The 26077-nt window shown below is 42.8% G+C and overlaps 1 long non-coding RNA gene across 2 annotated transcripts in view; it reads left to right on the forward strand.

Annotated features, from left to right (window-relative positions):
- The first annotated feature begins 7361 nt into the window (after positions 1–7361).
- LOC147147104 (uncharacterized) overlaps positions 7362–26077 on the forward strand; it is a 48635-nt gene continuing 29919 nt past the window's right edge. The window contains exons 1-4 of one of the 2 annotated variants that reach the window (XR_015086884.1): positions 7362–7705; positions 9129–9293; positions 9808–9976; positions 21466–22272. This is a non-coding gene — a long non-coding RNA (uncharacterized LOC147147104). Of the gene's footprint in view, positions 7706–9128; positions 9294–9807; positions 9977–21465; positions 22273–26077 lie in introns of those variants that run through there. The other variant, XR_015086885.1, reaches the window with a different exon arrangement.

A 26077-nucleotide genomic window follows, 5' to 3' on the forward strand; every position in this document is an offset into this window, starting at 1 on the left:
CTTCACTGCAAATGCAGATAAAACAAAAACGTTTGTCTATGTGGCGATGGTATTTCAGAGCCTGAAACCACAAAACTTTACCGGTAACGTCGTCGTTTTGTCTCCGCCCCTCTCTGCCTTGCCCTCTCAACCCTCCGTCACCAGGGGCTTGCTTATGTGGTGCTCACTTGATTGTCTTTTACATATATTATACAAAACGTAATTGGAGTGTGTTTCTTCACCTACTCAATGCGTAAAGTGCCTTGAAATAACCTGTTGTCAATTGGCGCATTAAATGGACTTGACTTGACCTTAAAAACAGTTCTCCAAACAACAATGTTGTAGGGTTTGCTGCTTCTGGTAAAGTGCACTTTTAGTAGATACTCGCTATTTAAATGCACACTTAGAGCAGGCACTAGAAGCCGCTTTGTGTGTGCTTAGCCGAGATCTTGTGCACCCAAGTGGAAATGACTGTCTTTATAAGCCTGTTTGCCTCTGCACAAGACCTTCAAATTGACGACATTTAGATGACATTGGGCTTACGCTGGGTCGAAACCGTCTCCAATTTAGTAAATTCATTTCATGTTTTTTTTTCCAGGAATCTATACTATTGGTCAATCCACCCGTGGGGTGTCATTTTTACAAATTATCAACCAATTGGAAGTGTTCTCTTTGCTGATGCAATATTAGTCATGGTTGAACAAATATGCTAGTTTTGGGGTGCCCAGAAAAGTGATGATATAGGAGGTACGAGGATTCTGACGAACATCAGCGAAAAGAAACGCAATTCTAACACTTACTTGAGTATTTATTGTTTGTGCAACCTTTTACTTTAACTTCCTTACTTAAGAGAATTGCTTAATTATGTATGTTGGCTGTATAGAAATGTTTCATAGTAAATGTGTTGTGTCTTGTGCTAGCCTAAAAAGCAGTAGCTTCTGGTGTGAAAAGATTCTTTGTCTAAATTGAAATAACGCAGTTTGGTATGGTGTATTTTTTCTGTTGTCATTATCTAATGTAGAATTAATTTTGTTAGTCAGTTCACAATGCTAGCAAAGATATGGGAACACATTGTTTGAATAGCATAAAAGTCAAGCCAATGCTAACTATCAAATGTTACTGCAGCTTAAAGGGTCACTTACAGTAGTTGTGAAGGCCTTCATTTCTGCCAAATTGACTGTATTATACTGCCCCCAGGTGGCCAAATCATGCACACCTGAAGGCCCTGCAATCAATTAATCACGATGCACTAATCGTCTAAATTCTTTACATTTCAAGAAAAGTGTGTTTTTTGTTGGGGCTGGAACAGATTAATTGCATTTCCATTCATTTCAATGGGGAAAGATGATTTGAGAGATGAGTGTTTTAAGTTACGAACGTAGGCACGGATCAAATTCAACTTGTATCATAAAGCACCGCAGTATACACCAGGGGTGTCCAAATACATGCGAAACATGCAAGATAGTAGCCCTCAAGGACCAGAGTTGGACACCCCGAGCATACATAAATACATTTAAACAACAATTTTAGATTTTTACTTTAAGCAGAACACACTTTTTTTTTTTTTTTCAAATTTATCACACATGCACGTGGAGGCTTGTGCAATCACCCACTTGTACATAAATAAGTGTGGAGTTGACTTAAATTGCGGAATATGGGTCAGATGAGATGTTAACTGCCAGGTGAGGGAAGTGTGTGCGCGTGCGTGTTTGAGTGTATGTTGCGGTTCAGGCTGACAGTAAAAAGCAGCCCGATCAAAGAGAAAAGCACACTTAACAGGAACTCGCCCCTCTTCTTGGCAGCCGCTCACTCTCCAGCGAACCGCTTGGTCAAGAGCTCAGTGTGTGCATATACACACACACACGCACGCACACACGCACACACACACGCATACCTGTAAGTACGATCCGCAACTAGCAAACTGAGCACTTTCTCCTTACTAAGACTGAGGTCATATTCTAAGAACAAAGACACTTTCCACAGAGGGGGTTTGAGAAAATTGTGTAGCCATGCAGAAAGGGGCTTTCCAGGGTCATTTAGTGTGAGCTTTAGCAGGTCTTTAGGAATACACATGCAAATTCCTGTAAATGCTGATACAACTTTCAATTTCCTGACACGCAAAAACATCTCAAGTGACTGGATAGAGAGTCTCGTGATAGTCAGAAAAGGGACACGGTTTTCAATTGTTAAGAAGAAAAATGATAAAGGACTCTATTATATCTAATAAAAACAGTAGATGCTGGGCAGTTTTTCTCTTGAATCAACAATCACTTGGACCGGTGCATCACAGACTAGATTGAGTTCATAAGCAGTGCTAGTATGAAGCAGCAAAAGCAAGGAAAACTCACAGACCATAAATATATATATATATATATATATATATATATATATATATATATATATATATATACCGCTTATCCTCACAAGGGTCGCGGGCATGCTGGAGCCTATCCCAGCAGTCCTCGGGCAGTATGCGGGGGGGGGGACACCCTGAAATGGTTGCCAGCCAATCGCAGGGCACACAAAGACAAACAAACATCCGCACCCACACTCACACCAAGGGGCAATTTAGAGTGTCCAATCAACTTACCATGCATGTTTTTGGAATGTGGGAGGAAACCGGAGTACCCGGAGAAAACCCACGCAGGCACGAGGAGAACATGCAAACTCCACCACAGGGAGGCCGGAGCCGGGATTTATATATTTATATATAGAATCAATAGGTGCTATTATTATGTGTGTGTGTGTGTGTTTTACCGACAGTATATTAGGTTGCCATGCCCTGTCTTATTCTTGTCAGAGTACTCACTACTGCACAAACTGCTGCAATCAGCAATGTGGACATACAGGGCATGCATCTATACTCAATCAATTGTTGAGAAAAACAATATTTATTACGCAATAATGATGTACTTTTTTTTTTAAATCAATCAAGTAAACCCCATGATCCCCATTAAGATTGTAGTTGTCATTTTTACAAATGATGATGACAAAATCTATCGCCAATTCCTCACTGTTATTTATCTTGTGTGTTCATGAGTCTGTCTTTCACGATCTGCCGCCTCATTTTTTTGTCGGAACGCAGGCTGACGATTGCAGAAAGTGCTGCTTGCCATTACGAGCTCAGACGTCAAATGCGAAGACAGCACTGCTTAACTGTTCAACTTTGCGCCGCCCGAAGTTTGACTTGTGTAGGAACAACTTGAGCATGACGCAAGACGAGCAAACACCATGTCTGTTTTTCTCCAGCCTTGTTCTTTTGGCTAGACGGGCAGGGAAGAAAAACAGGCGCTGCTATTTGTACAAATCCAACAACATCTTTTCTCCTCTGATGGCTTGTGTCCCAAAGCCTGCAGCGAGACGAGCTCAGACGTCTGCGTGAGCGAGGCAGCAGACACATGTGTCCACCGACTCCTCGTTTTCTCTCAAGTGGGACCAGAAAGATGGTAAACATCAGGCGGCAGAGTGCCTGCTCTCTTTTTCCACGAAGTTGGAGTCAACAAAACACACATTCATCTTACGCAGATGAATAAAGCGCACACAACAACCGACGCTCTCAGAAGCAGAAATAGGCAGAAAAAGGCACAAGCACATAAAAAAAACGCAATTCACACCAGGCCAATTGGACATGTTTGGCGATGACTTCAACGGAGCTAAAAATAGAACATCGCAATCAGACGATCTATTCTGAGGGTCTGAGTCATCTTGTAAACTGAGTGAATCCACATGGTAGATCATTGGGGGCTTCTAGATAGATAGATGGATAGATAGATAGATAGATAGATAGATAGATAGATAGACAGATAGATAGATAGATAGATAGATAGATGGCCTAACATGGGCTATTTTTTGCTGCTTCTGTATTGGGAAAGCTTCAGAATCCCAGACGTCGGGTTTGGCCTGTAAATGGGGCGCACTTATGTGGCGTGTTGCTATGGCGATACACGGCCCTTCCCCGACTCCTCGCTCCCCTGCGGTCCCCGCGACCCATTCCCACTTCTGCAGATCGCTTACAGTAACCGCAAGGGAGATGAGATTACAGGACAGGCAGAACCGCCTCCCGGACCCACGCCCCTCAACCCAAATCAGCCGACCCCGTTCTAAGCCAGCCTGCACTCACATGGCCGCAGCGGTGTCATGAGCTCAGATGGCAGCCTCGTGGAGGGATGGAGGAAGGGTGTTGGGTGTCTCGTGCTTAAGTATGTGTCGGTCATTGGAGTTACCTTTTGGAGTGGGCACACTCCTCAGGGGCAGCTTTAAAATGTCTTTATGTATGCATCTTTAAAAGATTCGCACTGGTTTCCCGTACCTTTTTTTTTCTTTATTTATCTAGCCATCAATCTATTTTCCGTACTGCTTGTCCTCATTTGGGTCACGGGCGGGGTACACCGCGGGCTGGTTGCGAGCCAAACACAGGGCACATATAGACACACGAGTACATCACATTTGCATCTATGGGAACACTCTCGTTAATGCCATGTCATACGTAGCTCACTTTTACTAACTTTAAGAGAATGAAAACTGATGTGAATGAGATGTCACGTAAATGTGTTGTGTTATGAATTTAGTGCTGTCAAACGATGACATTTTTTTCACGAATTAATCGCCCAAAAAATTCCATAATTAATTGCGATTAATTTTGTTTTTCAACTGCAATTTTTTACAAAGCTTGGAACCGATATTTACTTGAGTAACACCTTGGAATTAATATTGGAAAAAAATTAAGTATATTTTGATTCAAAGACTGCTCTAATAGCGTTCTTTCATCCTTGAATACGATTCTTTTCCTGTAAAATACAACTGTTGAATGATACACCAAAGACATACAACTAATATGGTATTTGAATTTGGCTTTTTTGGATTTGGATTTTTCCAATGAGCTGCCGAGCAACTTTTTAATGTACAACTACGTAAGAGTTCGTATTTGTGACAGCCACTCTCCTCTAAGTTTGGCTGCAAAGTGAGCAGAGGGAAGCTGCCACATGAAGTAAATAAAACGGAGTAAACTGAGTTTTTAATGCATTACAAAATTTAAATGAATCTCCATAGTTAACATTTAAATTTTGACAGCCCTAGTTGTGATATCAAAATCATAGTTTAATAAGGGAATGTGGTGCTGGCCCTGTTGTGTCTGTCAAGGTACCACTGTTGTATTAGTTCCTTAACAAACTATCATGGGTCAATGTGACCCGCTCTAATGTGTAATCATCAAATTATATCACATAACATAATGCAATTCAATGCAATTAAAAAAAAGAAATGAAAAATGGAGGCCAGAAGACTAAATTGAATCCATTTCCTTTATTGTATATTTTCCAAATGGGTCAATTTGACCCACAACATTAGATTAATGTAAAGACACCAAGATCTCCATCACATCTCAATCCCAACATCTCAACAGCAGTTGACTGTTACTTTCTCTATTTACGTCTTTTTTACATCATGCAATCATCCGCTGAGGTTGAAAAAAAAATAACAAGCTCATTTTGCCAAATCGTTGTCTATAAAGTACAGATCTCTCTTTTCAAATACAGGGAGTAAAAGTAAAAAGTCATCAGAAAAAAAAATGACTCAAACATACCTGACGTAAGTACCACAACTGCTATACACACATTTGTCAGCATGACGTATTATTCCTTTTTTTCATTTGTTGTTGTGGTTATAGTGGAAGGGAGCATGGTAACCCCCCCCCCCCAACCCCGCCGCACCTGGTATGACTGCACCACACTGTGTGTGGTGAGGTCACATGGTGTTCACCTTAATTCAAAGGCAATGATCACATTCGTTTTTGCGCAACCTACAATCACTGCAAAACAGCTGTGAGGGGAGGGTGACCTGATTAAACACACACAAACTTACACACACACCTGACCTACACTCTGAGATCCACTGTGTACCCTGGAGGGGTGTAATGTGACATACACACGGCAGGTCATAGCAGATGAGGGCATGATACACACTGCTCCTACAATGAGATGCCAAATGAATCAAATGAAACTTTGTTATTGTACCAAATATGCTGCAGTAAAACAGGTTGGGTGGAACTGATAAACACGCAATTGTATCTGTTATGCAATGGAATTAACAATGAAAAATGCCATTACTTCAGTCTAAAATCCCGATTCAATAAATGACATCTATCCATTTTGTATAGCGCTTGAGCTGGAGTCCAGCTGACTTTGGGCGAGAGCCAATCGCAGGGCACAAAGAGACAAACAACTTTTCACACTCACATTCACAGCAATGGGGCAATTTAGAGTCTTCAAGTGAACTTTTTCTATTGTGTAAGGACGCTGGAAAAAAAAAAAAAAAACAATCACGGGGAAAACACAGGGAAACTCCACACAGAAAGGCCCAAACTGAGTTTCAAACCCAGGACCTTCGAACTGTGAGGTAATGTACAGTTTCTTATTGAGCAGAATAATGCTGCCTGGAGGAGTTGTGCCTTAGCACACATGTTGCTCCACTTCCCCAGAGTTGACGTCATGTTGCTCTTTCGACAGCAAACTAGTTGAGAGTGCATCGACAGTCAAATAGAAGTTCCACAAAATGCATTTAATAGTGAAACACCGCTAGAAGCCACCGTTTATTTATGGAGTTATTTATTTATTTACTAATTTTTTTTTTCCACTCCCCTGGTATTTTTACCTGAACGCCTAAAAATGTGCACCCAAAGTAAAACTGAAGCTGTACTTGAACCATTTGGAGTATCAGAATAGTTTTGGTCTCTTTTTGAAGATAACACTTTGAATTTTTCTCCTCAACTGTCAGAATATTTTTAAGTGCGACTGGCACTGAATTATGGAATTTTATGTCCCCCAATTTTTTTTCTTTTCCCAAAATCTGCCTGGAAAATGTTGTATTAGGTGGTGGACTAAAATAACACAACAGGATTACAGCTCAAAGGCTCCTCCAATTCCATTTCAAATTTGACAATAATACGACAGAAAATGAGCTCTTTACACAAGTTTTACTAAGGGGATGTCCTTTTGACGAACCAAAAGTGTGCCATTTGAATCCCATTGCAATCATGTTGCAACCATGTTCACATACGTAGGGGAAAAGGCTGCTATTGTGGAATGTTTCAACAATCATGAGTTCTAATGAAAAGTAAGACTTGGCGCTATCATATCCTACTTCCAGATTTTAAAAACCCGCAGAAAAATAAAAAAAGGTGACGCGATATGACGTGCGCTCTGACGCTGGGCTTTGAAAGTGTGTTCGCCCGGTGTTTTTGTTGAAAACAGTTTCCATGGTTTTTTTTTTAAAAGAATTTCATTGGCCGTTCAATACGTCAATCACCATCTTAGCAAGTTTGGTTGTAACCGCAAACATAACTGACGAATCATCCATATGCAGGGGTGGTACTATTGACGCATGGAATATGTTCATTGGCTGTTGTTGAACTCTGACATGGGAAACATTAGTTTATTGGATCAAATAAGCAATCAATCAAATTAAGGTCCAGCCTATGTTTTGAAAGCTCGTGCGTCTAAATCCGTCGGAGGTAACTCAATCTAAGATGGAAAATGTGCACATATGTAATATGTATATGTATCTGATAGCAACCTTTAACGGTTGCAGCAGCTAATAACGTGGCTTTATGGATGTTAGGCTTGTTGTGGACTAACTATATTACTGGAATACTTTTACTGGACCCTTGTGGACATAATATGATCATTGATGATGGATTATGAAATTGTGTCGGACATTTGAGGATGAAATGGTGAGTTGCACATTTTTTATGTGTTAGCATTGTTTTGACTTAAATGCTCGCCGAGCCTGCAGATATGGTCGTATCTTATAATGTTTGGTATCGTTCGAATCTGCGGAAACTCTGTTTTCTAACCATATATGACATGCCCAGGAATGCTTTGAAGTTGTTTAGTATGTAGTGAATGTCCCGCGTGCACGACCCGCAAAACCACACTCGGGTGGTTGGAGTGGCAACGGGTTAATGTGTAGGCAGCACTGAACTATACTGGAAGACATGCAGCATAACAGAAGATGAAGCAGACTCGCAAGAAGAAGAGGCAAAGAAGGTCCCCAACTAAACTCCTGTTATATTCGTTATCCTCACATTTCAGAGAGAACATTTGTCTTTGAGCATTGTTGTATGCTATATTTACATGCTTTGCTGATCCATGTGTGTTAAAGTAGTAGTTTTTTGAAGGTTTATAATTACTGTCACATGTCCATGTCTGTAGTTTTTCACATTATAGACTGGCATTAGGCTTTCAAAAATTTTATGGTTTGGTAGAAATATACAATGTTAATTCTCTTTGCTTTTATGTGTCAATTTTACAGTAAACTTGCATCTCTGATTAAGAAAATGTAGCAAAACTTTGACCAGTGTAAGTAGCTTGAAGCATGCACGCCCGACCTCTTAATTGGACAACTGCATGGGAGACTTTTTGTTGTTGCTCCCTAATTGTCAACCATTTCTGGACAGCGAAGAGGAACAAAGAAATACTTTTTAAAAGTGTCTTTTAATAAGTTTAAGTGTGTCTTAATGTGTTTAAACGTGCTCAAAGCGTTTGAGAGGAATGCAACTCTGAAAAAATGTTTTTTTTTTTAATGGTCTCGGTGGTTGGCGGGTGTTACCAACTCTCGCGCCTTGTGTTTTTGCCTGATCATCTAACTAAGTTCTTGTCAGAACAGACATATGTGGAAGGTATTTTGGTTTATCTCATTTGGAAATGGCTATGTCTTGGGATTGCATCAGACTTGTTTGTTTTCTGGCATCTGGATGGATTCAAAGGCTGCAACGTGTGACGACTCTGTGCAATAGCTCTTCCTCTGAAATGGAGACAGTGTGTGTGTTTTTCCCCTCACTGCATACATAGAAAATATCACGTGAGTCTGGGTTTAACAGGTCTTATTTCCGCCCCTCCCCTCCGTGTTTCGCGTGAAACGGAGGGACATTACAGGAAATGAGCTCCGAATTCCCACCGAGGTGTGTAAACATGTCGCACGCTTGAGCAAATCAAATTGCATGCAACATAAGGAGCGACATGAGGAGATGAGACCAGTAGAAAGCCGTTTGAACGTTTCCAGTCATTAACCGTAAACTATTTGATGAATGCACGTTCTTTCTAGTGCATTCATTCCGGCCTGGGCTGACATTCTCCTCATATTTTTGTGTTTAGTGCGCAGAGAGCAGACCAGCCAAGGTGGAGCGACGCTAAGTGATTTTCCAAATATGGGGAGTAGCCTGCAACCTCTGCGGGGCTGACACATTGCTGGCATTGCTGAGTTTATCCTTCCACAGGCACATGGACTCCGAGCCACGCTAGGAATTCCCGGGACACAAGGTACACACTTGGCGGAAGGGGACGTGGACTAACTCTTCTATGCTGTGTGAATACATACAGAAACAAAAAGCACTTTGCTGCCCTGGCACGCAGACAGTTATTGTGCCTTGATTGAATTCAAGGAGAGACGAAAAGTGTTTCGAATAAATGTCAGGACACTTTGCATGGTTGCAGTAAATTCCAAATGCAATCACGCCAGATATTTGCAGCCTTGCAAAGTGGGAGCTGGAATAGTAGCATTCTTTCTTACCTCCAGAGATTAATTCAAGAACATGCAAGAGCTGCATTAAAACAAACAAGCGAGCAAACGCACAAAAATAAACAGCTCTTGCGACACTAAAATGGTTCACTTTTGATTGGTGTTCATTTAACATGATATACATGATATGCAAAAGTTTGCAGTTTCATAATGTTTGTAAACAACGGGGTACCTCTTTGTGGCAAAAAGTATTGATCCGAACTGAAAGGAGGCTTGTACTGATACCAGGTTTCTGGTTTCTGGCCTTATTTCAAGGTATCAAGTCTTCGCGAAGGCTACTGATACCAGTCACCGATACCACTCACTGCCGCTCTCTTGTGGTGACACTACTATCAGGAAGTAAATGGCATGCGTGGCTGCCGTTTGCCCTAAGTGAACTGCATCCATGTCAGTCCTCTCAAATGCCCATAATGATGCAATTCCTGTAAGTATATGTATGTTTATAAGGTTTCTATTAATGATTGGAGTGTATTATTAGTTTTGTTGTTACCAAAATTCAAACGTTTACATGCTAGCTCAATTTTGTGGTATGATGACTTTCTCCATTATGGTATTTCAAAAGTATTAGCGGTATTGGCTACTTGGTATTAGTGAGTACTCTATAGTTGAGTGCTCGCACTGGTATCGGTCTGAAAAAAAGGGGTATCGAACATCTCTATCCAAAAGGTTTCCAAATGAATCCAGCAGAACCCCGTTTCAAAGCAATTGACTGTACTTCAAGTCACATATGGCTTTTTTATTGTTTAGCCAGTCAACAAACATTATATACATACAAAATTAAACAAACATTGCAATCGGTGTACGAAGTACATTTAAACAAAATAACCATCAGTGAGGATTGAAGAAGTCCATCTGCCCATTCATCCATCATATTTACCCTCAACCCCCTTTTAGACTGACACTTCTGTCACACATTCAAATATAAGGCTGAAGAGGAGAAGCCACTTACCGTCTTTTCTCAGTCACTCTCCTTTGGCCGAATGACATGGAAAGGTTTGTTTACAAGAGGTGCCATTGGCGATCACTCCGTCCCGTGCCACCCAGAAGTTCCAAATTGAGACTAGTTAAATAGGGTGAGTAAAATATTAGGGACAAATCTTTCGTTTGGTGAATCACTACAACCACCATTATATATATTTATGGGTCAACTAAAATTGCAAAGAAATAACCCCCCAAAAAACAACATAGACAACCAAAGACTACAACACTGGTTAATACATCTCAGCAGATTGTATTAATCACCGGATGGTGAGCCTTTTTTTTGTTTGTTTGTTTGTTGCCGCTTTATAATTTCCTAGCGTGCCCATGCTGACGGAAATTGCTTCCACTAAATAGATGGTTGCAAACAAGGTGGAACATTGCTGCTAAGAAGCAGATAGGAAGCGTGTTCACAGTGTTTTCCATATGATTAGAAAATAATCCGGGTGAAGGCAATCACAATCAATTGACCTGAACACCGCCAAAGACACTGTGCACATTTATCAGCTGCAAAAGCAGTGACTTATCAATATGTCGTAAACGTTTGACCCCATGTACTGTATGACCTGTAAATCTAAACACATCCATATTGAATATGAGCCAGTTGAAATGTAAATGAAAATAGTCCAAAAATCGAATATTGGCATTCCATTGGAATTGTGCACTTGGACATGCAGTGTTAAAGCCTGCCTCAGGCTTGCAGTGGTTTTGCAGAGCCAGTCAAAATGCATCAAGGCAGCCAGACTCGTTTTCTTCGAGAGCAACTCACGCGGGGAGGAGGGAGCTGCTGGGTAAACATGTGACTTCCTTACTGCACTTCTCCGCTTATGGCTCTCTTGCAGCCGAAACCTTCGAGAGAGGTCAAGCGACCCGAGACGCAGAGCAGACAAGGACTGATAGCAGAGAGGAGCGAGCGAGACCGTAGAAAGGGACAGAAAAGTGAAGGCAATAGTAAAAAAAAAGGGGGGGGGGGGGGCGTGTGAAGACCATGTTTGCTTGCCGTTTGGCGTCATCGCAGGTCAGGGTTACAAGGGCAAGTCATTATGCAGAAGTTACTCGTACACAAACAACCCAAAGCCTTTTTCACACAGTGATCAAGCAAAATGGCAGCAGGATGCTGGAACAGCTGAAATGTATTGCCTTCTCCTTTTACACCCAACCCAGCAAACCATGACTGGTTCGACAGTTTTTAGTGGTTATTCAACGGTTCAATAGTCGCTAATACTGGCTGTCATCAGTAATGAGCTGAGGGGACTTTTTTGGAATTAATTGGGACCAGTCACTTTTTATTTCCGCCTTTTCAGCAAGCAGAGAGGTGAGGGGTGAGCAGTTACGAGCAGGACGAAAACAGACACGGCCACACACAAATGCCTTTTTGCTCATTGGCCTAAAAAAAATAAAATAAAAAAAATAAATTGTACCAGCGGGTACTAGTTAGCCCCAAGGACAACGTGAGTAGCCTACGGGTCTGGTCGATTCAGATTTATTTGCCTATATGGTCCTTGTATCGTATTTTTTATGCAATGTGAACAGTTCAATTCTGTTTCATTTCCAATCCTTATTCCCTCCTTCATTTCCAATCCACTTAGTATGCGGACATAAATCGGATAAGTATTTAGGCATACCACCTATGTGACGGACCGGTCCGCGTATCTGTATGACGGGCGGCCATTTTGTACGCAATAAACGATTGACGGAAAACTTGAAAAAATAGTCGGACTAAACATAGTCGGAAGCCCACTTTTTCCCGTCTGTGTAATCGGAAGAAGACGAAGAAGAAAAAGAACGGAGATGGAGGAGTCGAGCGCGTAAACGTTTGGGCGTTATAAGTTTGAAAGTAAAATAAGTGCATGTGAGGCTTTGTAAAGCTCTTTTGGCATAATGATGCAGATACACAAAATAACTGTATAATAGTGCACTATCTGTTCAAATATGACGTGTTGTTTTTTGGGGGAGGATGGATTAGACGGATAGACGGATCAAAATTTTGGTCGCAGTTTGTAGTTGGAAAAGCTAACGGAAGCCTGTTTAAAATCATGGTGGACCGGCACTTAGGTGGGTACTATTTTTTCCGGCCGGACAAAATGGTGGATAAACGGACAGCGGAAGGGTACCCCGGTAAACAGACCGCGAATTTTTGGTAAAATGTTCAGCTCTGGTTCTGACTACGATTATTCATTGCTGCGAGGCGAAGGTTGTGAGTACTGTATTTTACACACATCACACCAAATGCTGAAATATCTTATTGTGAGTTGGACTCTTTCCTAAATTCTCAGCGAAAAAGCCCACGCGAATAGATAATACATTTTGTGCTCCCGCTTTGATGCGACAATATTGTGGTATCGCCGCATAAAAGAGCGTTTTGCCCCATGTGACAAATGCACATCGCTAACCTCAACACACAAACGCAGCAGATAAGCTCAGTGAAAGGAGTTAAAGATTACATAGAACACACAGCTTGTTTTCAAGTGTCTTTTCCAAAACACCCTCCTTGAACCAGCTCGGGTGTTGCGTAACAGAAACTCGATCTGGACTGAGTGTCCACCCTCACCGCGATGTATCTTATCTCAGCGTGCCTCTACTCTACTCTACTCTACTCTACTCTACTCTACTAACAACAATGCTAGAATGCGGACAAACAGATCCAAACAAACAGCAGCCCCTTCCTGCAAAAGAGTTGCATCAAAGATTGGATTTACCCCACTGACACAATTCCGATTTTTTTTTCGCAATGAAACGGACACAGTTGGAATATAAATCGTTGCAGCACAAAGAGAAATTACTGCATCGGATATCTTTACATTGGAATCAAGCCGCTACCAATGGTGGATGAAAATCCTGGTTGTCAGATATCCCACCAATGTCAATGCAAAATCAATGGCAGAAACCATCAACCAACGTTTAATATTTGTATTACTTCAATACTTACTGGTATTGATGCTATGATGTTATTTACGCGCAATTTGGGCGTGCACGCAGATTTGTTCCTGGGTTCCATGAATGTCAACACAGCCATATCGTATATGAGTCACTTGAATTGTACATTGGAATAGACGGCCATCTTTTTTAAACAGCATTTGTGGGCCCATGTGGAATGATATTTTATGCTACAAAATGGCCCTTGAACCGGACTTTGAAGACCTCTGGAATCGCCAGTCCCCCCAAAAAAGCATTTTAAATCTAAATTTGACCTGCTGTGAAGTTGCAGCAGAAGACCTGACATTAATCCGTCTTTGCCTTTTACACAGAAACCAGTAGAGCAGGATATTGCCCACACCAAGTGATAGATGGCATCCTGCAATATTATAATTAGCGTTCGTTTTGAAGTACAACATACTTGTCAGACAGTGACAATTATTCACAATACAACCGGGCGGTAGAGGTGAGTATCGGCCGTTAGAGGTCACACCCCTCTTGCATAACTGCTTAATTCCTTCACACACCCAGCGCCATCCCACCTCTGTCAAGTCTCCGAAATTACCTCTGAAGGCGAAACAGCGCCGAGTCAACTTTGTCCCGCTATTTTATGCAAAATCAATGATCAGTTGCAATGTCATAAATTGCTAATGGCTGATCAATGATGTCATTGATCGGCTCCACAAAATAATACATTACATGCTAATACTCCAGGTACGTTCTGTTCTGCCATCGTTAATAATCGAATGTTTCTCAGTATACACCCAGATTGCTTTTGCATTTTAATGGCCATGAGCTATACGCAATTTTTGGCTTTTCGTGGCCTGAGCCAGTCCTAATCCCCTGCGAATAGCAGGGACCGACTTTACGGTAAATAAATTGTTCAAATAGATTGGATGGATTGGTCCATCTTATCGGATCGGTGATCGGTTATCGTTTTGTTTTTTTAAAACTCGCTATTATGTGATCGGCTCCGTAGTCCTGATTGTGTCAAGCCTAATTTTCAGACATGTTTACAACAGAGTTTTGTTCCTGTGGTGGTATACATGACACGAATTTGCGTCGAGAGTATTTGGTTCCATCACTAAATGTATAAATATGCGAACACAGAAGTAGAGTCCTAATTAGAGTAAAACGTATAAAAACACTTGGAGGCTATCAATAGAAAACACTCAAATGAAAAGCTGTTTTCCTCAACATGCCTTCTTTTGGAACTCATGGACACCTTGTCCGACCCCCCCCCCCCTCCCCCCCAAGAACTTGTTGCCAGAACTTGCCGCGCATGGGAACATTTATTTTTCATGCTGCAGCCTTTCATGTTGAAATTCCACGAGTTGAATGTAGACATTTGCATAGCGCGAGATGTGTTTTTCAAGGACTTTGCAAGGAGGGGCTGATGCAATTGCCCCTCTTTCTTGCACTTGCTTTTTTTTTTTTCTTAGCAACACACCATACTTAACCTAGTAACACACTGAGGGTGCATGGCAACAGGCGTACAAGTTACCCCCACCCTCCCTTTCTGCTCCCCTTCTGCCATCCTCTTTCGCTTTGTGTATCCATCTCCATTTCTCCCCTCCATTACGGCAAACACGTTTTGGATCTCAATAAACCCACATATTTGCGCGGCTTCACCGTATGTGATGAAAAACAAAAATAAGCCCTTTTTGTTTTGGCCGGTGTTACTTAATCTGTAGCTATGGAAAAGCGGGCAGAGACGGGAAGGGGGGGGGGGGGGGGCAGCGCTGCGAGGCCCCCGCCGGCAGCCAATCGGAGCGCAGGATTAAGCCAGGGCAGGATAAACAGGAGCTGTTGCTGCTGGTAACAGAATTGTGATTGGCTTGCCGGGGTGCTTGCTCAATGGGATAGGTGTCTCAGCGTAGGGACACTCCGGGGATACTTTCCATGTGTTTATTTGATGTTATGATCTTCAATAACCTTGTTAACACCCCCCCCCCCCCCACCAACCCCACCTCCGCTCCTTTTGTTGTCATCCACCAATGAGGATTTCCCCCTAACTGCATCCATGCTCCACAACACAGGATCCGTCATTTGAAAGTGTGTACATTTGTGAACTTTTGTAACCCAAAGTGCAGAGGGTATGCTTCGCTGCCAGAGTGAAAACACACACACACACACGCGCGCACACAAGATTTACGATGTGACGCCAGTGCAAAGGTCACTGTCACCACTGCACAGTCCATGACGCACCTGCACTGTGTTTTCTTAGCCTAACATAAGACCTTAGACAACGTCACTCTTGACCTTACTTCTGTAATTTAAATTTGTTTTCCTCTCATAGAATTATTAGTATTCTTGCAAATTTACACAGTTATTCTTGTAAAAAAAAAAAACCAGCTTTATTTTCCCAATTTTCTTTTTAGATTTAATTTTCCCTGTGGAATTATATTTGTTCGAATAAATATGATGTTATTCTGTCACACTTACCAGACGACTTAAGTATGCTTTTCTTATGCTTGCAATGTTACAAATGTGTTCATTTTTTTCCCCTAACTTTACAAATTTGTCCAAAAATCTGACGTTATTCTCATTGTACTTTGCCTTTAATCTCTAATTCTTGCAATATTACAGCTTTATTTTGACATTGACTTCATTCTTGTGACTTTGCGACTTTTACCTCCGTAAAATTACGTAAAAATGTGAATACAACCTTTTTATTGTTTTTCTGAACAGTGAAAACACACATTTCCTTTTATATAGAATTCATTTTGTATCCGTTTTAATATTAATGTTTGGATAACGTCTTATTATCTCAACTTTTTTTCCTCATAATATTGCAAGATTATTCTTGTATCATCAGTTTACATATATCGCAGACTGTTTTTCTTGTGATTGTTTTGCCAGTATTCTCTTGCACATTGAAATGGCTTTAGTTCCGACATAAATTAAATATTGTCGGATGAAGTCACCAATGAGTGTTACATGTCATGTTTCCTCCACTTGTTTTGGTCAAACAAGATGAGGTCAACAATGTGATGTCCTTCAAGGCACCACAACAACATGTTGCATAGTAGCGGCTGAAGTCTGTTTACCGCCGAGTCAGATGGAGCTCACCGTGCTGCACACGCTGCTTTTGTTGACACTCGACTCCTTCCTGAAAGAGGCGGCGCTACACACGCCAGGCATTCCAGTTTTGCTTTGGAGACAGTGCCAAGGCGGCGGCCAATGAGAGGGCGGGGATTATGACACACGTGCTTTTGAATTAATCAAACAGTCTATCTGTCCATGTGTTGACGGGCGGAGATTTTTTAATCAGCTCACTCAAGAAGAAAACACACTGTTCTGTAATACCGGGATCAAACAGGCACACGCTGCTAAGCCAATTAAAAAACAACAGTGTTATCTCTCTTATGAAATGTGTGTGTGCTCTACATGCTGCCTTTAGAAGCGTTTTCTTGAACTTTAGGCCAGTTGGAGTCCTTTTGGAGTATTGTTTGTGCGGTAATAGTAGTGCAGCACATGTGCTCTTGTGTTATGCTCATACAGCTGTTATTGTTACTGCGGAAGAGTCTGATGGCTGCTTGTGACACCTGCCTGTGGCACTTGTTTTCTTCACAAGCAGCCATTATAAAATCATTCCGAACAACACAGCGACTGCAGGGTTTTCTCCTGTGTTGTTCTCACTGGAACGGAACATTGTGCGCATACTGTCCACTCCATTATCTAGACGATAGGTTGCAAAATTCCGGGAAGGGTTCGAAGAAACCTTCCGTGGGTAGCCGACAGGACAGGAATAACCTGTGCGTTTGCGTGTTAGATTAGATAATCACAGGGAGGTTAAGTAAAGGGAGAAAATAATAAGTCAAATAAAACCATTGCATGCTGTTCAACGAAAGGACATTAAGGTGCTGTCGACAAATATTATAAAAAAGTGTCAAACGCACATCTGCATGACAAAATATAAATGTTCATTACGCAGAGTTTATTACAGTACTTGACAACAATACTCCAGGACGATTCATAAAATTATTTGATAATTGTGTAATTAAAGTAAATATTTTTGTTTCACCCCTCCACAAGCATGTGTGTCTGCACAATCCACTAAAATCCAATACTGTAAATCAACTTCGGCAGGTAACATTTGCAAAGTGAAACACAAATGCCATGCCGGTTAGTAGGGCAGTCCAAGCGCAGACCTCCACGAAATCGACCTCCATGAAATCGTTAACAGAAGCGATAACAAGGTGGTGAAGCGACATATTTGTAGTTGTTGGATGGGTAACGATAGCATCATCCCGGTTCAAGGAAGATTACATAATATATTACGTTTACTTGATTGGTGCCACTTTGATTCTAGGGTGGAGTGCAACGTTGACACGCCAGTGACTCAGGTAAAAAAAAAACAACTGAATACCATTTGAATCGCCCTTAAAACTGTACGGGGTGTTTGGTTGTGTAGTTTTTGCAAACCAACTGATGTGAATCTAACACAACCTTGAATTCAAATCTGAAAACTGAGCATTATTGTACAGGTAGAATTTTTCCTAGTACGCATTGTGCAGGTGTCCCTAATATTGTGACCAGTGAACATGTTGTTTAGCGAGTGTATGAAGACCGCAAAGTGTGCACTCGTTGTTTTGTTTTGTTTTGTCATTTCCATCCACTTTACATAGTGCGCCTGACAAGGCGCAGCTGCACTGAGTCAGTTTCACAGCCGTGTTTCAGTGTTTGCACGCCGACGTGTGCTCCATTGTTCCAGGCTTGGTCATCAATTTCACGATCCGCTTTGCTTTACGTCGATAAAACAGCTAGACGACAGCGGAGAGCTAATCTAATCAGTGGTTTCTTTTTTTTTTTTCCTTCTTGACCTTCCCCACTGAGCATGTGAGCACAATCCCATTTGCTTAATCACTGGAGTGACACCTCACCCCTCACCCATTTTTTTTACCAAAGTCCAATGAAAAGTATCTCAAAATTCGGGGAGAACAACACAACCGGGACGGCCATTAATTGATTGACCATTAATGTTCCACTGTGATCAAATCTCTTGTGTAAGAACCGGCACTGAATGTGGGCTAAACAAAGAAGTGTTGAGCCAACCACAACATCCCCCTGGATATTCTTCAGCTCTACCCAGCAACTGCAGCCTTGCGCGCACTCGGATATAAAAACATAAGAATCTTTGTCGGTGTGCATGAATGAGCCGATGGTCTTTGTTTGGAGTGTTACTAAATAATTCTTCCCAGTACAGTAGCTTCCACAGTGCGCACAGCATTGTGTGGGAGGTCACTCGAATGCCGACGGCCTCACAGTGGATGACTTTCGTATGCCTAACCTAGCGGCAACACTCATTGACGTCTGACTCTGAACAAGAAAAAAACGACAAAGACGCACTTTGTTGCCTTTGTGGGCGTTGGAGCGTCGCGCTTTGGCTGTGTATGCGTGCGTGTGTGCGTTGGTTGGGAGGCGTTTGCATGGCGTGACGACAGCTTGCTTGCTTTCTTGCACTCCCTCCCTAGCGCTTGCCTCCTCTGCGCCGCCTCCCCCGTTAGGGTAGGTGCACATAAAGGCCCTGATACACCAAACTGACGTCGGTGGTCGTGAAGCGTCGTGGCGTCTTTAAGCGCCGTCTGATTGGTGCAGTGGCCACCGTCGTAGTGTCGTAACCCGTCCGTAAGCGTCTGGGGGGCGTTTACGTATGTTGAATCGGCGTCGCCAGTCGGGACATTTGGTCACTCTGATTGGCTGTTAGCTAGCAAACCAGCGCGCGGAGCACCAACGGGAAGTGACAAATGCGGAAGAACAGTGAGCACGCCTCCGCTGCCTTAATCTTCTTACAAGTACAAGAGCGAGGGTTGACGATGTAAGTATTTCACAATACCGTGTCAAGAACGTGATGGTTTACTTCACGTGCGAGTTCATCGTGAGCGAAGAATACAGCTGAATGCATTGTTTACGTTTTTATAATCTGCCCGCGGCCAACAGCTTTCCGGTTGGATTTTCCTATCAATGAGAAATAGTGACTACCGCCGCCGATGGTATGGAAGGGTATTACATCTTATGCATGCGCAGAAGGTACTTTAATGGTCAGCGTCGCTGTCTGTCGTTGCGGTGTGCTTTGCCAGCGCGACGTGCCGACAGCCGGCCCGACGCCACAGGGGGTAAGCGTCTGTCACTGTTGGTGAACGTCGTTTTGGTGTATCAGGGCCTTAAGTCTATTTGCGGGCTGTGTTCGTGTGTGGTGTGTGTGCGCGGCAACCCCGCATACTCTTTTCTACGTTCTTTCAACTCCCTCCACGACAGACATGAGTCGCCGTTCATTCAAATACAATCCCCTTTGTTGGCAAAAAGCCAGTGGATGCCTCTTCAAACACACATAAACACACAAACGTCCCCGAGGGCTCGTCTCCTTTTGATGTGGGTCCTACTCAGCCGTATACAAGAACAGCAGGTGTGTGGCAGCCGTCAGGTGTGCGTGAATGTGTCATCAGCCATATGGTCCCTTTAGTTGCTAACTACACACCTTGGCCACCTCACACGCGCCCACTCAAGCCAGCCTCCGCACACGCACGCACACTTTCACCCAAGCAGCTGCGCTATTCGGAAAGCAGACACCGCTAGGCGAATGGCAGCGTTTTGTCTTGACACGAAACCAATCAAGTGGCACAGGCTGAAAGCAACTCAGCCAATCGGGGACGAGAATGGAGCTTGAGCCAGTTGCAGCACGAACGAGGAAGTGAAGTGGTCGGCGATAAGGGATAAACCAATCAAAACAGGGTGATAGGATGAATTGTTTTTCTGCAAGTTGATAATGCGGCATGCAAGAGTTTAAAGACTTTGTTTGCTTGCTGGAACAGCTAGGAAAGCGGAAGTCAAGCCAAGTATATTTTTTTTACAAGAATATGCTCTATGCAAGCCCACTAGTTGAAACAAGGCATTCTGTTTGTGGAATAAGAGTTAAACCACTCGTTTTTAGCCATCTCTGGGGGCGGCCATTTTGTCATCTCTGTCGACTGAAAATGACACTGAATTTGGCCTCAAGGCTGACCATCCAACTTGTGACACCACATTTGTCAATGAACTCTGTTAAGAAGCATCTTCAATCCAGACCTGAACCCAGATCCAGGGGTGAAAAAGCTGTGCACTCACCTCGCAGACAAAGAGACTTTCTGTGGTCTGTTGTAACCAAATGTGCGTGAATTACAACCTCATATGCAACTTTGTGAGTTATAGCCCAAGCTGACATTACTCAATTGGTCCATGGGTCATACCAAAGCTCCATATCAAATTACATTGGAATCAGCTCAGCCATGTGAGTTATGACCATGATCCAAAAATAATCCAGATCGTGATTTCGTAGCTGGAGTCATTCATAAAATCGATGAATTTGTCTTTCGGCTTTCAACAGTTGAACACTGAATTTCATTCTATCCCGAGCCGCTTGCATGACAATAAATGATGCAAAAAGACTCATCCATCTTTGAGCCTCTTTAGGTTCCTGCAAACCTGTCAGTATGTTGCTGCCAGGTCACCGGGCTGAACCCTCGGCCTGCACGGACAATAAAGCAGAGAGGCGTGTCATCGGCACACGTGCCGCCAACTGTTGCCGGGACACAAAGCGAACCTAAAAAACACTTTAGTGACTGTGAAGCCCTGCCAAACCTCAGACCACCGCCACCCACCCCCCGTACTGTGTCAACCACCCTCCTGCCGCCTCCCTTTGACTACGGCACACTCCAAAATCTTGATCCTCGCACACGCCCATAACCACGCCAACAACCTCCATTGTCCCAAATGAATGAGTAGAGGGGCGTGAGTGTATGCGCGAGGAGGGCTCGAGTGTGCGAGGACAGCTGGCTCTGTGGCTCCATCAGTAGCAGCTGCCCCGGCCTCAAGCCCTCGGGGTGGAACCGTGCAGATTAGAGGGTGGCAGGGGTGGGGTTCAATGCATGCGTGTGTGTGTGTGTGTTTTTTTCACGCAAGTGTGGCCATGCACTTAATGCATGACAGAATGCTAAAGAAGCTTTCTTTGTCCTCCTCTTCTGCGTTTCTTGTTTGCAGAACCTCGTTTGCTCCCTGCAACTTGACAAGGACACGTTTGGTAATTTCTGAAAACTGCCGCAAAGGAGACAGCAAAGATGGGTTCGGGAGACAGTGGGATGAAGGTAGTGACAGGCATGAAGAGTTGTGGGTCTCTACTGGGAGTCGAGGCCAGCCATAGTGGCTTAGCGGCAGCTGTTCTGCCTGCCTATAGGATATCAGAGCCAAACAGGACCGCGATGAAGACTTAAAGTGGGTTCACTTCTCCACTGTGCGGACAGAGGCAAAGATGGCTGTGGAAGTCATGCAGGGTGATGCTGTTCCACTCCAGTCCTGTGACTGCCACACATGCCAAGCTTCTTTCGCCACAGCTAGCTAACTAGTGACTCCCCACCCTCTTGCCTGGTCCTTTTCTCATAATATATAACTCTTGATTGCTACATCAAATGTGGCGATTGTCCCGATCCACAGCAAATTTCTTCTTTATCTGTGACAACCAAAACTTAGGTCAATATTTGTAAAAGTAGTACAGCTTTTGTACTAGGTCTGATTTCATTGTGCAAAGACAAATGTAAAAAGTGCCCTTTCAGTGAAGGGATGAATAGACTTTCCCCGTTAAGTGTCATTTACAGCCCTGTTTTTATGCAAGCTCCACTTATAATGAATCCAGTTCAGCCGGAGACTGTTGACACAGACAGGCCATTCTGAGGAGTACAACAACACTCTTTTTAAGTGAGATTTTGAGACACTATTAGATCCATTATATTGAGATGCAGTTTCCCGTGAAGCAGCGTGGCAAATGCATTGAGCTGAAGGTTAATGGCCTTAAATGACTTGTCGTATTAAAGCGAAACCAGTTAAACCACTCAGGAGTTATCTATTAGTTAGTGGAAAAATAAAGTGAAAGATCGCTGATACTGATTTTCAGGACAAGTGTGTCTTATTTACAGTGTTTGTTTTTTTTAAACAAACACCAAACACGGGTGACTTGGGATGACTCTTCTTACACCATCCGCACTTCTATCCTCATCCACCCCCTCAGCTGTAAACCCACTGACCCTTGTTGCCAAGGCAACACGTCTGTCTGATCCAGAGTGACGGCTCTATTCAAGTTGTCATTGTCTCCCTTGACGAGCAACGAGCGACATTTAATTGGGTTGGAGGATGCCCTAGTAATTAGATTGATGGTTGATGAGATTAGAGAGCCTTTGACAGTGCTTTGTCCTACACAAAAATTATGTTTGTATGTGTAGCAAGACAAAAGACCACGTGCTGGAAAATGTCGCACTCACGCGACTGCCTGGGATCAGGATGGCGGCCCGTGAAAGAACGCTTTCAAACACTGTGATGACCAGAGGTGAGTATTTTACTACAGTTTGCCGGTCCGTCATCCGTCAGCAACCCTGGGTACCCGTCCGTCATCCGTCAGTCCGTCTATTTTTCAAGTCGAACAAAAGTGTAATCGACCTTCGGTCAGTCCGTCGTGTTATTTTAACCACGCTTCCATCAAAGTTCCGCCGGTCCGCTAATTGTTCAGACCAGCATCCTGTGTCACATTGTTGCCAAAGATACAATCCTAAAGGATTAAAATGCTTCTTCTTTGAAAACTGAAATAAATTACCCATTACAATAAAATAATGTTTTTTTTCTTGGAATTTGTCATCTTCTTCTTTCTTCTTCTGTCTTTTAGCAGTTGGCTAACAACTTTTGGTGCATTACTGCCACCTTTTGAAATTGAGTGTTGACCGACAAAATACCATTTCACAACCTCGTAACTCCACTCTTTCCAAAAATAAAAATAGAAATGTAAAACTTAACTCACAAGGACTCTGTAAAACTGTCTCTGTATTCAAAGCTACTATACTAATTCTTAGTCAGCCCGAGTAACTGATGATTCTCTCATTGGTGCATACCCCCACCTGTTACGTATAATATACAATCAATGCGGTCTGGGCCGAGTTTCCGTCTTTTGCCAGCAAAACGGGCGTCCGTCAGTGACGGAGAGACGGACCGGTCCATGGGTCAGACAGAATGCCCAACTCTGGTGATCACAATTCTGTGCATTCATTCACTCAACTGATTGGTAGCCCAGGGAGCATTTGACCAATCGCATGAAAGGAGATCAGTTACAAACTTCAGTGTATTGTTGTATAGAGCCATCCCGCGTATCTTCACTATATGTATACAATCAAGCTCTCTCTCTCTCTCTTTCTCTCTCTCTTTCTCTCTCTCTTTCTCTCTCTCATTCTCTCTCTCATTCTCTCTCTCTCTCTCACTCTCATTCTCAGTCTCAGTCTCAGTCTCAGTCTCAGTCTCAGTCTCAGTCTCAGTCTCAGTCTCAGTCTCACTCTCACTCTCACTCTCACTCTCACTCTCACTCTCAGTCTCAGTCTCACTCTCAGTCTCAGTCTCAGTCTCAGTCTCACTCTCAGTCTCTGTCTTTCTCTCTGTCTTTCTCTCTCTATCTCTCTCTCTCTCTATAAATATATATGATTCACTGATTAATACCTTCCCAATTGACAGATTAATTGATTATTAAAATAATCATCAGTTGCAGTCCTGCTGTATTGTGACATTAAAGTTATCATGGCAAAATATTGTGAAGTTATGCAATTCCCACTCATGGTACAATATTTCAACATAAACATTTTACCCGGACATCTTTTCACTCACTCACTCACTCACTCACTCACTCACTCACTCACTCACTCACTCACTCACTCACTCACTCACTCATGATACCGGTAAAAAAAAAATCTCAACCTGTCATTCAGTGACAATTGTAACATGACGAAGACGTTTGACAGCCTATGTAAAGCAATCAATGTTTTGTATTAATGGTTTATTTTTACTAACTGTTCACTGATTTAGATTTTGACGCAGTAATTAACTCCCATAATTGTGGTCTAATGCACAGAATTAATCCAAGCGCTGTCATACGCTGCAATTTGTCATATTGGTATTAGACTCCCGTGACAAGTGCGTCAAATGCAGCATTAAAACATAACCCCATGCAAATATACACATACTGTTGTTTGTTCAACTCTATTATACTGTCATTCTGTAGACTCTTAACTTTAACTGTCACACCACGCCTGAACTGTAAACCCACGAGTCGCCTTGAGATGTAATTACTCGCATATATTACAGATGCCAATTTTCCCCAGAAAGCTAAGGCAGGTCCCCCCCCCCAGTGCAAACACAACTTTATGTCTCTATAACGTTTGTAGCCGAGGAGCACACAGACGCACACCTGTTGACATCAAATAGCGCACACACTTCTTCTGTTGTGTTTGCAAACACGCGCACATATGGATTCGTGAATGTGCATAAACAAAGACCATACTTTCTGCTAGACAGCCGCCTTGACTTGAACTGTTTGTTTGCACTCACAATGGCACGTTCTGCTGCAACGCCGATAACAATCTGTCACCCTCGATATCTAGACATTGTCTACCAGTTGAAAACTTGCTCGCCACCTAGCATCCTTATCGTCAAGCCGATCTAACCACAATAGCCTTTATTTCACCAGGTGACTTCATGAAGAGCGTGTCTTGGAACTGGATTTACATCAGCACTGTGGTTAATTACAGCTAATGGGGGGGGGGAACTTGTCTTTCCTGTAAGACATTTTATCTGTCACCGATCATCTCACGCCAGTCAACTCACACCTGCCTCATTTAACCTGCATGATTCAATTGACTGTCTCCTAGCATGGAATTCATCATTCATGCAAAAAAAAAAAAAAAAAAGCGAAAATATGTAATCAAGAAGTCGCGTTATTCTTTTGCTATCTGAAGCTTTGTTTCGAGGGATTCACCACATTTCCTTGATGGACAACAGGGAAAATTGCAGGATTGGGGAGTGAGTGGTTAGCATATCTGTCTCACATGCCTGAGTCCGGCCTTCCTCACACATTCCAAACCTAACATACATGTTAGGTTAATTGTGAATTCGAAATTGTCCTTAGGTGCTCCTTAGCCAATTGACTGGTGAACCAATCCAGGGTGTACTGCACCTCTCATGCAAAGCCAGCTGAGGTAGGCAACAGCTCTCCTGCAGCTCTAATATATATATATATATATATATATATATATATATATATATATATATTTATATATATATATCGAGACCAGGGGTGTCAGAAATGTTCCAGGACTGGTGTCACAAAAGATGTATTTGAAATCCAAATGACAAATATGATAGAATAGAGTTGTGGCAGGAGAGCTCATGACTGCTTCACCATGACAACGAGCCTGTTCACAATGCCTTGAGCATCTGACAGTTCCCGGCTGAGAAGCACATCGCTGTCTTGGAGCACCCTCCATACTCACCCTACCTGTCCGCATGTGATTTATTTCCCTCTTTTCCAATCATCTTTTATATTGGATCCAACTTTTAAGTAAGACCTTCTTTTTCGTTCCGTTCTTGGAGGTCCTCCTGGGAAGTTCCTTAACAGTTTCTTCAATCTTGTTTCTGTCATTTAGTGAGATGGGATCAAGTTGTGGTCGACAACTTTTGATGAAATCTCACCCTTTATCAGTTTTATCGGGTATAACAAGCAGCAGAGGCGCAGCCTGCAGCTTGCACATGCACATAAAGATGCAGAGTTGACACACCGGCAAGTTAACAT

Source organism: Filicampus tigris, chromosome 5 (assembly GCF_054856515.1).
Source record: "Filicampus tigris isolate MCC_2025a chromosome 5, RoL_Ftig_1.0, whole genome shotgun sequence".
In the NCBI taxonomy this organism is placed as follows: Eukaryota; Metazoa; Chordata; class Actinopteri; order Syngnathiformes; family Syngnathidae; genus Filicampus; species Filicampus tigris.